Here is a 16,594-nt window from a genome sequence, read left to right as displayed (position 1 = left end):
TAGTTCTATAGGCTCACAAGTCTTCAGGAAGCCTTTCTGCCCAATCTCTTCTATGTAGATGCATAGTTTTGGTGAGGATTCCTTCAATCACTTTATTTGTAGACTTCACTTGTGGATGATAGGGAGTGGATTTCCTATGCTTGATATTGTACTCTTCCATAAGCCTCTTCATCATGTTGGATGTGTATTGAGCTCCCTAATCTGTCACAATTTCTCTTGGAACATCAAAATGAGTAAAAATATCCTCAAAAAATAAAACTAACTATAGATTTTTCATTAGCAAAAAGTAATGCTTTGGCTTCTACCCATTTGGTGAAATAATTAGTGCATACGAATATATAATTTTTCTACTTGGATGGAGGATTAATAGGTCCAATAAAGTCTAAAGCCCATTTTTCAAAGGGTTCGATAAGTACCTGATGTTGTAATGGCATTTCATTTGAGGGCACGGGTTTCCCTACCCTTTGGCAGATGTCGCACCTTCTGACATATTCTTTAGCATATTTGAAGATGGATGGCCAATAATATCCTAAAGAAAGGATTTTATAAGCTGTTCTTTTGTTAGCAAAGTGTCCACCACACTGCTCATCATGACATGCTTTGAGAATATCAGGCATTTCATCTTACCTGACATACCTTCTAATCATAAGATCTGGCCTGGTTTTATACAATTCGTTAGTGATCCATGAATATCTTGCACTATCTTGAATAATCTTTCTTTTCTCTCTAGGAAATAAATGTGAAGGTAACTTCCTTGTAACCAAGTAGTTAGAAACATCTGCAAACCAAGGAGTTTGAGTAGTTATTGCAAATACATATTCATCATGAAACTTATCCTCAACTGGAGAGTCTTCTTTGATATTCTGAATCCTGGACAAGAAATCAACAACTATGTTTTGTTTTCCAGGTCTATCTAGCACAGTAATGTTGAATTATTGCAAAAGTAAAAGCCATCTTGTAACTCTGCCATTAGTAATAGGTTTATTCATCAAATATCTAATTGCAGAGTGATCTGTATGAACAAAAATCATAGCCTGTTATATAGTGTCTGAACTTGTTAATTGCATGAACAACAACTAAGAATTCTTTTTCAGTCACAGTATAATTCAACTCAGTGGGAGTCAAATTTTTACTTGTGTAGTAAATGGAATAAGGAATCAAATATTTTTGTCCCAATACAGCTCCTAGAGCTGTATCTGAAGCATCTATAGAAATATGGAAAGGAAGTTTCCAATTTGGTCCTCTTCAGATAGGTGCTTCAAATATTTTTTCTTTAAAGGTTTCAAATGCTAGTTGGCAATCTGGATTCCACTTGAATTCACAATCTTTTGTAAGCAATTTGAAGAGTGGAGATGCTACTTTGGTAAAGTTTTCTATAAACCTTCTATAATACCCTGTAAATCCTAGAAAACTTCTAACATCTTTTTGACAATTTGGAATTGGTAACTTAGAGATGACTTCAACTTTTGATTTGTCCACTTTAATCCCATCTCCTAAAATGTGATGTCCTAAAACAATACCTTCTGTAAACATCATAAAGCAATTTTCATGGCTTAGTGAAAGGTTTGTTTCTTTACATCTTTTAAGGACTTTTTCCAAAATTTCCAAAGATTCTTCAAATGTGTTACCATAGACTGTAAAAGCATCCATATATACCTCTACACAATCATGTATTAGATTAGAAAAAATTCCTAGTACTACTCTTTGGAATGTTTCTGGTGCATTACATAACCCAAAAGGAAGCACTCGGTAGGCAAAAGTTCCCCATGGACAAGTAAATGTGGTTTTATCCTTATCCTCAGGTGCTACCTGAATTTGGTTATAACCACTAAAACCATCCAAGAATGAGAAATACATTTTACCTGCTAATGTATATAGTACTTGATTTATAGAGGGCAAAGGAAAGTGATCTTTCAAGGTTTCTTTATTCAATTCTTTGTAATCAATGCACACCCTCCATTTACCATTCTTTTTAGGCACAATTACCAAAGGAGAAACCCATTGTCTATCTAAGATTGGGTAAATGAAGTTTACATTGAGTAATTTTTGGAGCTCTTCTTTCACAATCTCCCTAAGATTTGGATTCATTCTTCTTTGAGGTTGTTTGATTGGTCTACTGTTTTCCTCAATATAGATATGATGGATACAAGTCTTAGGATCAATACCTTTCATGTCGGTGTACTCCCATGCAAATGCAACAGAATGCTTTTGTAATATTTTGGTTAGCTCTTCTTGTTGTAGTTTCTCCAAGTTTTTGTTTATGTTCAATGTCCTACTTGGAAAAAATTCAATTGCAGAGCTACCAAACTCTTCCATCGAATAGAGAGACATCTACCTAGATGACAAGTATTTAACATTAGTTTTTTTTTGAAATTGTGCATGATTGTATTCTGAAGATGTTTCAAAATTTTCCAATGTGTTCAAAATTTGACTATCTTCACTAATTTCTGATATAGTAAAGATAGGTTGAATAACATCTTCATCATCGATCCATTCCTTGTCATCTATTTCTATGATTGCTTTTGCTGGAGGATAAAAAGTAAATTTCTTTGTTGAATTACCATCAGAAATGTACATGTCACCAGATCTACAACTAATAAAAACATCAACTGTGGCCAGCCAAGGTCTTCCTAATATGAGTGGGTGTCCTCCTAGATTATTCTTGGGAGTTAAAATCATGAAATCAATAGGATATTCCCAAGAATCTAAGGAGACTGAAATGTCTTCTAGCACACCATCTGGTTTAATTACTGATCTATCTGCAAGTTGCAGTAAGGTAGGTGTGTAAAGAAGGTTAGGAACTTTAAGCTACTCCATAGTTTGTCTACTCATAATGTTTATTGCTGCCCCTAAGTCAATCAATGTGTTTGGAATTTCAATCCCATTTATATTTGTCTTGACAATTGGACTTCCTGGATCCACATATTTCTGCATGGCAATCTTTCCCATCATGATATCTGATATATTTCCTACTAGGTGAATTCTTTTTGTTTCTCTTGGTTTTCTTCCTGGTCTTTTGATGCTCAACTCCTTTATTGTCTTAGCTAGAATTTGAATCTCTCTAATGGCTTGTAAGAAAGGAATTTTGATACAAACATTCTTGAATTCATCTAGGAAGTCATAATTGGGCAACAAGATCTATTTTTCTACTCCTCTATCAATTTGTAATCTCTCAGGAAAAGGAGGTGTAGAAGTAGATGCTGGTTGCTCAATGATAGGAGTTGTGTTTATTGACTCTTTTTGTTTTCCTTTTTCAATGTTTTGGTTTTGGAGGAATGTTCCCTCAAAACTTTTATTTACTTTTATAGAATCATCCTGAGAAGCATCTTGTTCTTGAATGATTATATAAGGTTTTTCCTTTTCTAATATCCTACCAGATCTAAGTTGAATATCATTAAGATCTAGAGGAGCAATCATATAAGCAGGAAATTGTTTTCCTTCAACCATGAAAGCATTCTGAGGGTTTTTATTATTGGGGTTTGGTAATGGTTGGGATGGTAGTTGATTTGGTTTCTATTGAAATGGAATTAAGAGTTGAGGATTTTGACTTTATTGTGGAGGTTGTTGTGGAAATGGCAATGGAAGGTGAGGGCTTTGATTTGGAAGTTGTGGTTCCCGATTTTGCTGTTGATTTTGTGGGGGAGGATAGCTCTGATAAGATGGAGGATATTGATAATATTGAGAAAATCTCCCATAAGGATTTTGTACCCCTTTTGCCCATGGTTGAGATTCATACTGAGTTTGAGGTTGAGGCCAAGGTTGCTGCTAAGAATTCTAGTTTGTTGGGGGCTGAAAATACGATGGATTGTTAAATCCTTAATTTTGTTGCCCCTGCCAAGGTCTTCTTTCAACAAAACAAAGAGGTTCTACAGAATTTGGGACTATTTCCTCTTGAAAGATAGCCTTAAGACCTGGGATTGAAGGACAAACCTTGGTCTCATGACTTTCTGAACAAATCATACAAGTTTCTACAATTTTTGCATCTAAAGGGCATTCCATTAGAGCATGTTTCTTTCTGCATTTTGGACAAAATATGGCTAAAGCATCAACCTCTATTTTCTTCTTGTTTTGGATTTTGAGGGTGTCTAACTGTTCACTAAGGCTCCCTAAAATATCAATTCTAAACTCATCAAGCATATTGCCAATTTCTGCCCTACTTACAGATCCGGTTGCAGATTTGTTTGCTCTAACAAGAGAAGGATCTCTCGGTCCTTTCCTAGTTTTAGATTTCCCTCTTCAGAGATGAACACGTAGTTCTAATATGTCATTCAATGGAAGTTGAGAGATGTCTCCCTTCCCCATCATGTTAAGGATATCTATCCATTCATCTCTAATGGCCTTTAACAAAATAGCTTTCAAATTTTCTTCATCTAAATTGTTCATTTTTTATCTTTTCAAATTGTAGTTGAATCTCTCAAGCAAATCCTCTAAGTTTTCATATTCCTTTTGCATCATTTTGAACACCTCATCCTTATAATTAGTAGGCATACAATAATCCAAGTATCTATCCAAAAATGCCTGTTTCATGTCATTCCAAGTTCTAATGGAATGAGTGACTAACCCCATAAACCATTTAAAAGTAGCCCCTTTTAGTGTTGAAGGGAACAATTTGAGTTTTTGAGAGTCTTCTAGATAGTCATAGGTTCTGCACAAGACTTCAAACTCAAACAAAAATGTTTCAGGGTCCTCACTTCTCAACCCATAAAATTTTGGGAGGACAGATGGTGAGATGTTTTTCATTGTGGTATGTGTTTCCTCATCTACTATAGGGAATCCAAATGAGTTATCCATTCCACTATTTCCTTTGTTGCCTCCATTATTACCTCTACCTTCTCCATTGTTACCTCTACCTCCTCCATTGTTTCCTCTACCTCTCCCTCTACCCCCTCCTCCAAATAGTGAGAATTCTCCATCTTGTTCTTATTCTGCCATTATAGTTTCTTCAGAGTCCTCTGGTTCTTCTATTAATGGATTACAGGAGAGAGTTTCTACTTCTTCTTCTTCACTAGTTATTCCTAATTCCTCAACTACAATAGGCTCCCCTGTAGAAGTGAAAAAGTTCTTCTCTCCTAGGTCCGTTTTAGTGGATGAAGTGGGAGAATCTTCTAACTGAGTTGTTTCCCCTTGAATTCCAGGAATCCTATGGCTGGGAGTATGAGTTTGGGATGGAAGTATATCTTTTCTAACTCTTGGTGGAGTAGGTGGAGTTGTGGAAATAGAACTTCTTCCCCTAGCTATAAATATACCCCTAGAGTCTTTTTCTCTATGCATGTCACTGTTTTGTTTTGTTGTTGTTGTTGTTGTTGTTTTTTTTTTTTTTTATGAATGTAAGAGATAAGGCTACCTAGTTACACTTCCCGGCAATGGCGCCAAAATGTTCAGTCATTTAGGGTCCTAAATTGCTACATAAATTATCAATCCGGGTATCGTAAATTGATGAAGTGTAGTGCACTATATGTGCTAGATGACCTTTCTTACCTCACTATTTTTGAGTTTAGGTTTTTTTTTGGGTTTTGCTCTTTTGATTCCTAATGTTCTGCAATGTAATCTACAAAATATTAATCTACTGCTACTAAGAATCTAGAGAAATGAAATGAGAGCTAAAAGTGCTTTAAGCCAGATTTGGAAGTAAAGTTTTAAACAAGAAAATGAAAACAAAACTTTTACTCTTGCTATTATGATTGTTCCCAAAACATGAACTGAAAGGACTTAAAACTACTGTCTACTCAATTAGAAAACCAAAGCTTAAATGAGAAAATGTGATTGCAGCTATCTATGATAAACCAAAAATGAAATACTAGAAATAAGATTACCACTATTGTCTAATCTATTGTAGAATCAAAACTTAATGAACTGAAGATGGAATTGCAGCTAAACTAATTGAAAAACTATAATTGAAAATGAAATTTCAACTATTCTATTATGAAAGCAAGGCTAAATGAAGTATTTTTGTCACTCCGCTACATAATTTAGGGAGAACTACCTCCTTGTGATATCATTTTGAGAGATTTCATTCTTCATTATTCTAAGAAAAGTAAACATAAAAATGCAAAGAAAGATTCATTCATAAATGAAACATTTCACCACTTAGTTTTAAGATTAACCATCAACTGAAAGGGCTTTTGAAAATATTCATTTATAACATTAGTTACTTAAACTAATAATAAAATGGCATTGAACAACTTAATTCAAAATCTAAAAACTAATGAAAAACAAATGAAATGAATCAATTTATGCTACTAATCAATTTATGCTACTGACATCAACTTAAAGCTACTGGTAAGAAACTAGAAAGCAATGAAAACCAAAGAACTATTCTGCGCTGAAATAAAACTACTCTGAGTTAGTGAAAAGATGACACAAGCTGCATTATAAACAGAGTTAGAAAAAGATTATAAACATTATGAAAAAACCACCATGAATTTACAATTCAGCTATGGAAGACAAAACAGAAATAAAATGTACCATTGACCACGCAGGGGCCCTCTACAAAGGTCTCGGATTATAAGCACTCAATCAATACACCAACAACGCTTCAGGTATCCATTGAAAACAAAGTCTTTATATTAAAACATATAATTGAGTTCTTCAAACTATAAAGTGGAAATCTGAACTATTACATAAGCAAAAACTTGAACTTGTTCTGCATTCTACACGCTGGTATTTATAGAGAAATATACAACTGTTTTGAAGAGAGAAAATAGCTACAATAAAACACGTAGACAGGCAAGTATGCAGAATTCTTGTCCCTGGCTGCTTGGAAACATAAATCTATGGTAGTGGCTATTAGATTTCATATGCACAGGTGGCACATGATGTCCATGGCCTCAGGAGATTGCTTCAGATCCCATCACTTGAGAAACGTGTGCAAAAAAAAATCATGTTTGCCATAGGTTTCTATGGTTGACTTCCCTTTGACCGAAGTCCTCTTCATCGATCTAGGCCAGATGAATAGGATATGATCCATGCTCTGATGTTTCCCAAGCTACGCACGTAGTCCTTTTCTTCTCTTGACACATGGAACCTACAAAAGCATGGAAATGGCTGCAGAATGTGGCTGTGTTCCATAGTTGAAAGACAAAAACCTATTCAAATAGAAAACATAACAGTATAACTTGTAAATCACTAAAATATACTCCTTGAGGCAATGTGTAATGGTTTTTGATGATTAAGGATGCATTTTTCATTTAAAATCAAAGAAATAAGGATGAGAAAGTTGCTTAAGGGAAAGGCAGTTTTGGAACTCAACAGCTTCCTCAACATTAGTGACTGGAGCTCCATAAGATTTGGCTCTAGTTTGTAGATCTACTATTTCAAAGGTGTAAAAGGTAGATGGCCCTTCACCAACTGAAGGATGATGTGAACCGTTGTTTCCTCCTTGCGGGGGTTGGGGTTGGTTTGCAACAAGGTGTTGCTGCTGCTGAGTGGGGAAAGGATTATTTAGGACTGCAGGGGTCCTGCCGGTGTCCTTTTTAGTGATGAAATATGTGCATTCCTGAAGACGCAGACAACAATATGTCATGTGGTCTTCCACATAGATTTTCAAGGGAACCAAGTGGGTTTGTCCTTTCCATCGTTAGAAGGCATAGAAACCTTCTGCTTTGGGTTGTACTTCTTTCTTGACTGCTCTTCAAAAGTGTTAAGACATTTACTACATAACATAAATAATTACTGAGAGGAATAAATATAAAAATAACCAACAAAAACCATAAACGCATAAACACAAATGTTTATCTAGGAAAACCCCAAATCCAGGGAAAAACACAACCTAATAAGATCTTATTAGCATTGGCCAAAACCTTAGCCAATCCGACCAAGTGAGCCTTCACCGCTCACCTCTAGGTCTTGCATTACAATGAAGTCCTTCCAACCTTTTATAAGCTCCATTACATATAATACCACGGGAATAATACTATGGGTGCACAATACCATGTGCCCCAAAACCATCATTGTTTAACCTCATCAACTTTGACTCTATCCCGTGTCAAGTTTACCTAACAAAAGGAGCGGTCTTTTTCTTATTCTTCTTGTTCTTACCACTGGGTTTTTGTGTAGACTGCACAAAGTTTATTGTGGTGGTAGGAAGAGCAGTCGATTTGGTAGAGCGGTCAACTGACAACTGGGCAATGTGACTGCTAAGTTTTTTTACAGCAACCCTGGAGGTTGTGCCGATAATCCCATCAGCGTGCGCTCTGGGTTGCTGAGTAGCGGGAGCATTGGAGTTGTGAGGGGAATTGGGAATAACATCGTATAAAGTGCCAGACTATGAATATATCAGATCTAAGTGTTGGTCATGACAAATGGATTGGTCTTCCTTGACCACACCACCTAAGGTGACATCTTTTGTGATTCGGGGAGTAGAGACTTGCAGAACCAATCCATTAGTAGATAGTCTGGGAGGGGAGCTTTGACTAGTCTTCGCCTATGTCTCCATTCATGTATATGATAAGTGATGTGGGTGGCGGTGTCTTGATGTAATGAAGTGAGGAGTTCTGACCCAGTTTCATAATGGATGGGTATCTAGAAGTGCTTTAATAATTCCATCGCTAAAGCGTCAAAGGTATTGATTGATGCGCGTGGTAACTCGATGTACCACTTGGCTACATTGCCAGTAAGGGTGCGAGGAAAGAGCCATAGCTGGATACTATCATGCACCATGGAGTTAGAAAAACACCATAAATGATAGGTGGTGTGTGTACCTGGATCCTCCCCTTGTTTCCCTTCAAAATTCAGGATGTTTGTCGAGATTTTATGCGGGATTAGCGGCCAAAGTAAGTTGTGATAGATGGGGTCATTTGTGAGTTTGTATAATTCAAGGATATCAAGCATTTCCAAGAAAGGTGAGGTGTTTGATGCCCCTGAATTAGACCAAAGTGATGATATATGACTTGAGAAGCCTTGCAGTCCTCCCATCGCGTTGTTTCCATTATTATACACATGTTGCATGGTATAGTAAGTGCCTTGTGGTATAGTTTTGTACTCTGGGTTTCCATAAGGGTTGTTAGATTGGGGGTTGAAAGTGTCCCCAGGATAAGGAGTGCCCCTTGACTCATTTGAGTTTGTGAGTAGGGTTCCCATATGGATTGATTGGGACCTTGTTGAGGGTTCCTGCTCACCACATAACTAACTATAGGTGCTTGAGTAACATAAGGAGGGTTCATGTCAATCAATGACTAACCCTGCAGACCTGAAAACAGAGGGGGAACTGTTACATTCCTAATCGGTATATGCATATTGGGAAGTGTGCCCCCAAGCATATAAACCTGGGGGTTAGAACTAAACAATGGATGCCAACCATATGGGTGGTTGAGGGGACTCGTGCTAACCATGCTATATTGAGTGTTATAAGGAGTGTTATATGTAGCACTTGTCGAAGATCCAGGGGCTGACATAAAAGGGGGGAACCCGGAATGTACTGGGTTCCACTCGTGGTGGGTGTCATGATAGGGTTTGAACCTAGGACAGATGGGATAGCGGGGTTTGCCATCAGAGGTGCGGTACTGACTGTCAACTGGGGAGGTGGTGGTGGACCAAAAGTGTCCACAAAAGCCCACGACCCGTTAGTCATCGATGGGATGGGTGGAAATGTTCCAACATAAGACAAAGGAGGTACAAATGCAACAAGAATCAAGAGTGGTCCCAACAGATTCGTGATTGGAGGATTGTATGGAGGAAGGAATCCTTTAGTAAAGAAATCTTCCGGTAAGTTTGAATTGTGGGATGTCCAAACTGATTCTGTGTTAGATCTCGGAGACTAATTGCCCGAAGACGGGGAATTTAGTTCATTGGGGCTTGGTAGATCCTCCACAATGAGTGGGGGAAGACCTAACAACCGTTTAGATTGATGATGAGGGATGGATGTAGCCATGGTGACCAATAAATTTTATCAGTAGATTTTACATTGATATTTATTAAAGTATCGGTGATAACAATCTGACACTTGAAAAAAATAAAAAATACACTAAGGAAATAAATCAACAAGTAGAGGCAAATGACCCTATCTGATAAGCATCGATCACTGGAGATGAAACCCAATATCACAATGAATAAAAGAGAGAGTTGTCCAAATGTACAGTTACGATTACTCTTGAGCTTCGCCCGAACCTCAGATTGAGGGGTCAAGTACTCTCGTGAAGATGAGCATGCTCCCAAAAACCGAGGACAAAATAGGTTTGTCTGTGTTAGGTATCAGGGAAGCCCGCCCCAGTCACCTTGTGTTTGTCCCTAAGAGTATGGCCACTAAGGATACCTCAAATCACAAACACTACCAAGGGGGACATAGTCGCAGATAGTACGCCGTGTGGGCAGGATACTTGAGTCTCTGACTCAACTTCGATATTTATGGAGGGATCCCCGATACACAAAATACCCAAAGGAGATGTAAGAAAATGTGGGCTACCTTCACTTACATTCTGATGTTGTCTCGTATTTAGCTCCGACTTTACTAGAGTGGTCCTAGATAGTATGAGTGCAGAAGGATTTCTCTCTTTAATGATAATAGTTTTGATGTATGATCTTAGGCAATTAACTCACACTACTTATCCCAAGATCCTAGCCTAAACTAATGTGTTTACTCTAAAAAGACTTGTTGATTGATTTTATTAGGTAGATTTTAAATGTACTTCATTAGAGTCTTCGATAGGGGTGTTGACATATGAAGTTATATGGGACTCTGACTCAAATCATGCAAAAACAATTCTTGTAAATTTTCACTTTCAATGAATAAGATGCTTCTACAAAGGGAGAGTCATTCATACATCAATATATATACCATGCATCCTATTCAGTAAAACACTAGCATAACCGACAGAACTTCAATGCTCACTAACAACTTTTGAAACCAAATAATGCAGATCTAACCAGCTAAGTAGAAAATAGTAAAAAATTTGTATTTTTTCTTTAATGAAAACAAAAACTTTAAGTAAAGCTATTTTCTTAAAAAAAAATTGTTCAAGATACAAATCAGTGAAACAAGTGCAGCTGCAGATCCCTAATCAGTCTACAAGCAGATTTCCCAACCCATGAGATCACAGAGTAAGTTGTTTATCAAGAAATGGTTGGCTAATGCTCTGTACTAGAGGCTATAAAGAGTTAGTTTAAGCATTAACACACTGTTTGTGAGGACACAATGCTTTATAAAGCATTGTTTATACTAAAATACATTGTCAGTGAGGAAAAATGCTCAAAAAATAGGCTGTGGGGATTAGATCTAGGGTTGAGCAATGAGAGTGGTCAGAAAGGTAATGAAGAAGTACAGTAAGGCCTAGAAGAAGGAGAGATCTAGGAACTTTCTAGGAAAATTGGGAACTAAGTGTAGTCCCCAGTGGAGTCACCAATTCTGCTATAAGGATTAATGCATGGGTGTTTGGTGATGTAGAAACCATCAAGGATCTTCCCGAGATCCTTGGAAGATAGTCAAATTAGCTGCAGCTGTCACAAAGATACATGCATATCTATTCTTAACAAATTAATATCAAAGCAAGAAGGACTTATTACCTCGAGTCTTAGTGTGATGTTGCTGGAGAGCATAATGTAGCTATGTGGAAGATCCCCTGAGCCAGCTCTAGATCAAAACCTGCACATAGAAAGACAAGCATAATATCATAGTATAAAACCTTGATAAATAATGCATGAACATATAAAGATATCTAGTGTCATATATCTAAGCCACTCATGCTAACGACATTGAATAAATATATAAACAAGTTATACTACTAACATCTCGGAGTGGAAAACACAATTGCCATTATATATTGAGGTACAAAGAGTGATTACAACCATCAGTTGTATTAGCCTTCCCTTACCCCTCCAGCTCCTCTCTCTCTCTCCCTCCTTAACCTCTTCTGGTGCCTTAATCTGAGACTCTATTCGACTATCAAATAGGTAATCCTTTCAAATGGTTCGACCCCTTTCACAATGGCCCTAGCCTTTCATATATAACATGTGAGGATAGGGTTGCCAAGTCCTTCATGAGTTCCATTAGGTAAAAGCAGTGATGTTTCCATGCCTTTTTTCTTTTTCCCATTTTCATACTCCATTAGGAATTAGTAATTCCCCCAAAAAGGTCTAGTTCTGATGTTTCCATGCTTTTGTGAGTTGACATAGGAGAGAATCTTGTGGTATTTCTCATTCAACTCGTTCTCTTGACTCATAGAAACTCATTAGGGTTCACTAACTCTCTTCCTGAGGTAGGAAGCTTTATAAAGCAGGTTGCTAGTGTTTAGACAACGTTAACTTGACAACTGGGCCTATGAACTTGGTCAATCCTTCAGTCATCATGTCTTTCTCCTCTGAGTTGATGAGAAGGTCATTTTCCTGTATAACACTCTACTATGGAACCGATTTCTTTTATATGTAATCTTCATAATCATAGTAAAGAAATAAATAATCCTTTAGAGGAAATATTTACCTCATGGTTAGTAATCCAAATGTAGTAAATTCATTCGTAAAAGTTTGTTGGAGATGACCAAAACCCATTAAACTGGAATTTGACATATGATAGTTTGTGAATTATAGGCGAATAGTAGGTCAAATATTTGTGGCTCCATCACCTTTAGGACTATAATATTTTCCAATTTATCCTTAGTGTGAGCCTTGAGTGGGAAGTTAGGAGCATCATTTACAAAGGGCTTATTTTTAATGCACATTTGAAGGAAATAGGCTTTGAGGATGAAGGCATGACGTTGCCCATTGATCCTCCACGTAGTCTCAATACTAAAAAAGGAGTTGAATCCTTCCAAATATTGCAATTAAAAATATAATAAACTCATCACTTGTCGATGAATAATAGTAGTTGTTTATATCCAAGCATTTTTCCTTAAGCTCCAAATTTTTCTTTAAATCATCAATGGAATCAAGATTTTATATGCAAGGTGATATTCTTCCATGTTAGAAACCCTACGATGATTTGATATCTCTTTGATAGGGCCAGAGTGTTTGAAAATGTTTGGTCAATACCCTCAACAATTTCATTAAATATTTTACAGTCGTGGATTTCATAAAACAATTTGTAGAGAAGCCATGATTTCATATTCCTTCTTATAGGGCAACAATGGGCTTGGGCTGTTAGGACAGTTGTTGGAATGAAAATTGACTTGTGCCCCCATTGATTCATCTTCCAATTTAACTTTTATAAGCCTTAAATACTTAAATTCTAACAATTTGAATGCCCATATTGGATGAAGCATTCAAAATCAAGGCCAAAAGGATCTAAGTTCCTCAAGATATGTCAACTTCTCTCAGAAAATTGATGGTTTCTTGGAAAAAACAACTAGGTGGCTTGCAACTTCCATATTTCAAAGGACCATATTCACATAGGATGTTTATTTTCCCACAATCAAAGGAAGCTACACCATTGAAGGCCCTAATTTAAGTAGAGTTTCATGGTAGTAAGAAATGAAAAATGAACCAATATCACTATGTATAACCAAGGAAATCTAATATTTTTGCTTGCATACAAGTCTTCATAGCATATGAGGCATTGTCATCGAGTTATTTTTGAGAGTGTTATCACCAAAAAATTGATCATCTAGCCTAATTTACTAGATGGATCGAAGTACACCATGTAAAGCCAATTTTACCATAGTAAAATTGCTTTCGCTGTGAGAAATTACTTAATAAATCACCTTTGTTAAGTAATTTATAGTTAAACCCATGAAGAATAATTAAATAAATCACTATTTATTTGATTTTATTATAGGAATAATTAATTAAACCATCGTTTTATTATTATTCCTTGTCAAATTTGACCCAATCATGAAAAATAAATAGATAAATAATTATTTTTCTTATTTTTCTCTAAGAATAATTAATTAATCACTAATTAATTATTATCCTTTGTCAAATTTGACTAAATCCCTTAGGAATAATTAAATAAATCATTATTTGTTTATTATTCCTTAACTATTTCCTTGAGATGATAAATAAATTGTTTATTTATTTATTATTTTTAAATAAAAGTTTAAATACTTTTTCTCTCCTAAACAAATATAATAAATATTCCATGTGGTAATTCCAAGAATGGGATTAATAATATTTTATTGTTTCTCATTATTCGAGGATAACTCAATATTTTGTTATAAATATGTTGGGAGTGGGATCCCCCAAGGGCAGTTTTGGGCTAAAAGCCCATGTTTGTGTTAAATTTTATAATAAAATAGTGAAGTCTCTACATTTTGTGGTCGTGGAGCATGAAGGTGTTATGTGTCATAAAGGGTAGTCGGCCCTTAGTTTTATAAAGTGAATTCGGTTGTAAGAGATCTACCCATGGTCTGCGGACCATGGGATTGTATAAAAAGAACTAAGCTCTAAGTAGTTAAAAAAGATAGAGAATGATGAATGATGTAAGAGAGTCATAGCTTTGGAGAAAGAAGTCTAAGTCTTGGGTTGTAGCATAGGTAGAGGCTCTGCTGCTGAGTGCGGAGAGGCCTAGTCCGTAGCTGAGTATGTGGACCCCTACAGCTGTTTGTGTAGGGTAGATAGAGTCTGTAATCACTTGGAAGTTATCAATAAAGAGAATTATTTGGCAATTTCGGTGTCTTCGTTCTGTTGATGCATGTGGATATTTTATGTATGAATTTCCTTTATTATTCTTATATGATGCGCGAATGAATGCAATTACGTTGAATAATTGAATGCAATTATGAATATCTAGTCACACGGTGTTAACTATAGCTATTTGATAAGATAAGTGAGTCACTTATATTAATTGGGGAATTTGTATGGCATGTTGCTTTAGCAGCGCAAAAGTACCTAAGCAACAGGTTAGGGCTGCGTGAAGGTTGATCATATACTTTTGTGAAGGTATTGAAGGTTAAAATAGAGGGTTTGTCTTGCAAGCCCTAGAGCGAAGCAACATGCCCGAAGGTAGGGATAGAGGGAATTAAACGACATCACAACCATCTTAGGGTGCAGAAACTTGGTTCCAACATCCCCCCATAGTACTTCAGGTGAGACTTCGCTCCGCGCTCTGCACGCTGATGCTGAAAGGGCCAGTAGTGTATGGATTTGTTTATCTAATTAACGTTGAACCTAGGTGAGGCCCCATCAAGCCAACAAATGGTTCCATTACCAGGACCAGAATCTGCATAAAAGATGTGTGATGTCGTATCACTGGAATCCAACTAAGGAGTTTGGAGACTAGTTGGATAGGAAGGTCCACGAATTCTCGATGCAGGAGAACATAAACCTATGACTGACAAAGGAAGAATGGTTGGGCAGATACCTGTATACAGAGATCCACGAGATCTTTTTTTTCTCCTTCCCTATTGAGCTATACGAGTGGATCAAAAAGCTAGTAGATAGCCAAGGAAGGTGGAAAATTCATGGTCCTATTGTGTGGACCTCGGAGCTAATACAAAAATTGGAAGCCTTTGAGGACAAGATCACTTGTGTTGTCGGTCATTGGCTCGATCACGTCATAGGAGGATTTGTGACTGAATTTGCAGTCGACACTGTTATCACTCAGAATTTTCCTTAGAAGTTATCAGAAGAAGGAAGAAATCGAGGTAACCACAAATCAATCTTTTAAGTATATGCTCTAGCGAAACTATGACTGAGAGAGGGCTCTCTCTGTATATAATTTAGCTTTGTTTCTTATGGGATTGTAGGCTAGTTCTTAGTGTTCCTTAGGGTTTTGGTTTTGTTTTGAAGGTTGGGTGGTGGAACTCTTAGAGCCGATGGATAGAGCTAGGTCTTCAAGCCATTGGGCTATGGAGTCAACAAATGAATAGTAGGACTGGACCAATTCATTAAAGGGAATGTTCACAGGGTAGGCTAGTAGAATGAAATGCAAAACTTTAGGCCTCATGGGTGAAGTAATTCTAACCAGGGTGAAACGGCACTCAAGAATCCTTAGACTAGGATCAGAATGGAGAACATATTATAATCATGAACAAAGGGAAATTAAGAATCCTTTGCTATTGATCACAAGAAATCACCTAAACTAAGGAGCAATCAAGAATTCCTTAAGTTAGATTTGTGAAGAAAACATATAATAATACATAACAGTCAAGACAAAGTGCATTTAAGCAATTTTTGAAATATCATTCCATGTTATAACATTAAGAGTTTAGAGATACATAAATATTACGAAAAACTTGAAAGAAAACAACATTGAACATGAGAGAATACTTATTTATATTTTGCTTTACACAAGAATTCTGTAAAATGTCTGATCTTTATTCCTTGATCTGATAAGCTAATCTAGTCATTGATACAATAGAATTTCTGATTCGAGAGAAATAGTCTATAGAAATGTTTTGGAATCCACACTACATACTTCAAATTGTGAAGTATTTATACAAAACTTATTACAAAATATCTCAAACAATATGAGATTTTTTCTAGGAAATACAAATATCTTCTAGCAAGAAGATAGAGACAAATAATGAATTGTTTCTTGTTGTCCCTTTAATTATGGTTGTGTTGGTCTTTATGGTTGAGATGTAGCCCATTATGCTAGCTGATAGTGGTGGCATTTTTACACTGGAGTCTTCTTTACTTTGTTCTTTCATCTCATACTCTTTGACCTTGCTACTCTTTGACCCTGTTGTGTTGTTTTTACCTGTTTCATCCTACTGCCTTCATATTTACT

Source organism: Pinus tabuliformis, chromosome 5_2 (assembly GCF_031772625.1).
Source record: "Pinus tabuliformis cultivar Carrire ecotype Pingquan chromosome 5_2, CPIR1, whole genome shotgun sequence".
Classification (NCBI taxonomy): Eukaryota; Viridiplantae; Streptophyta; class Pinopsida; order Pinales; family Pinaceae; genus Pinus; species Pinus tabuliformis.
The sequence above is the reverse complement of the archived record's forward strand: the minus strand, read 5'-3'. Positions refer to the sequence as shown.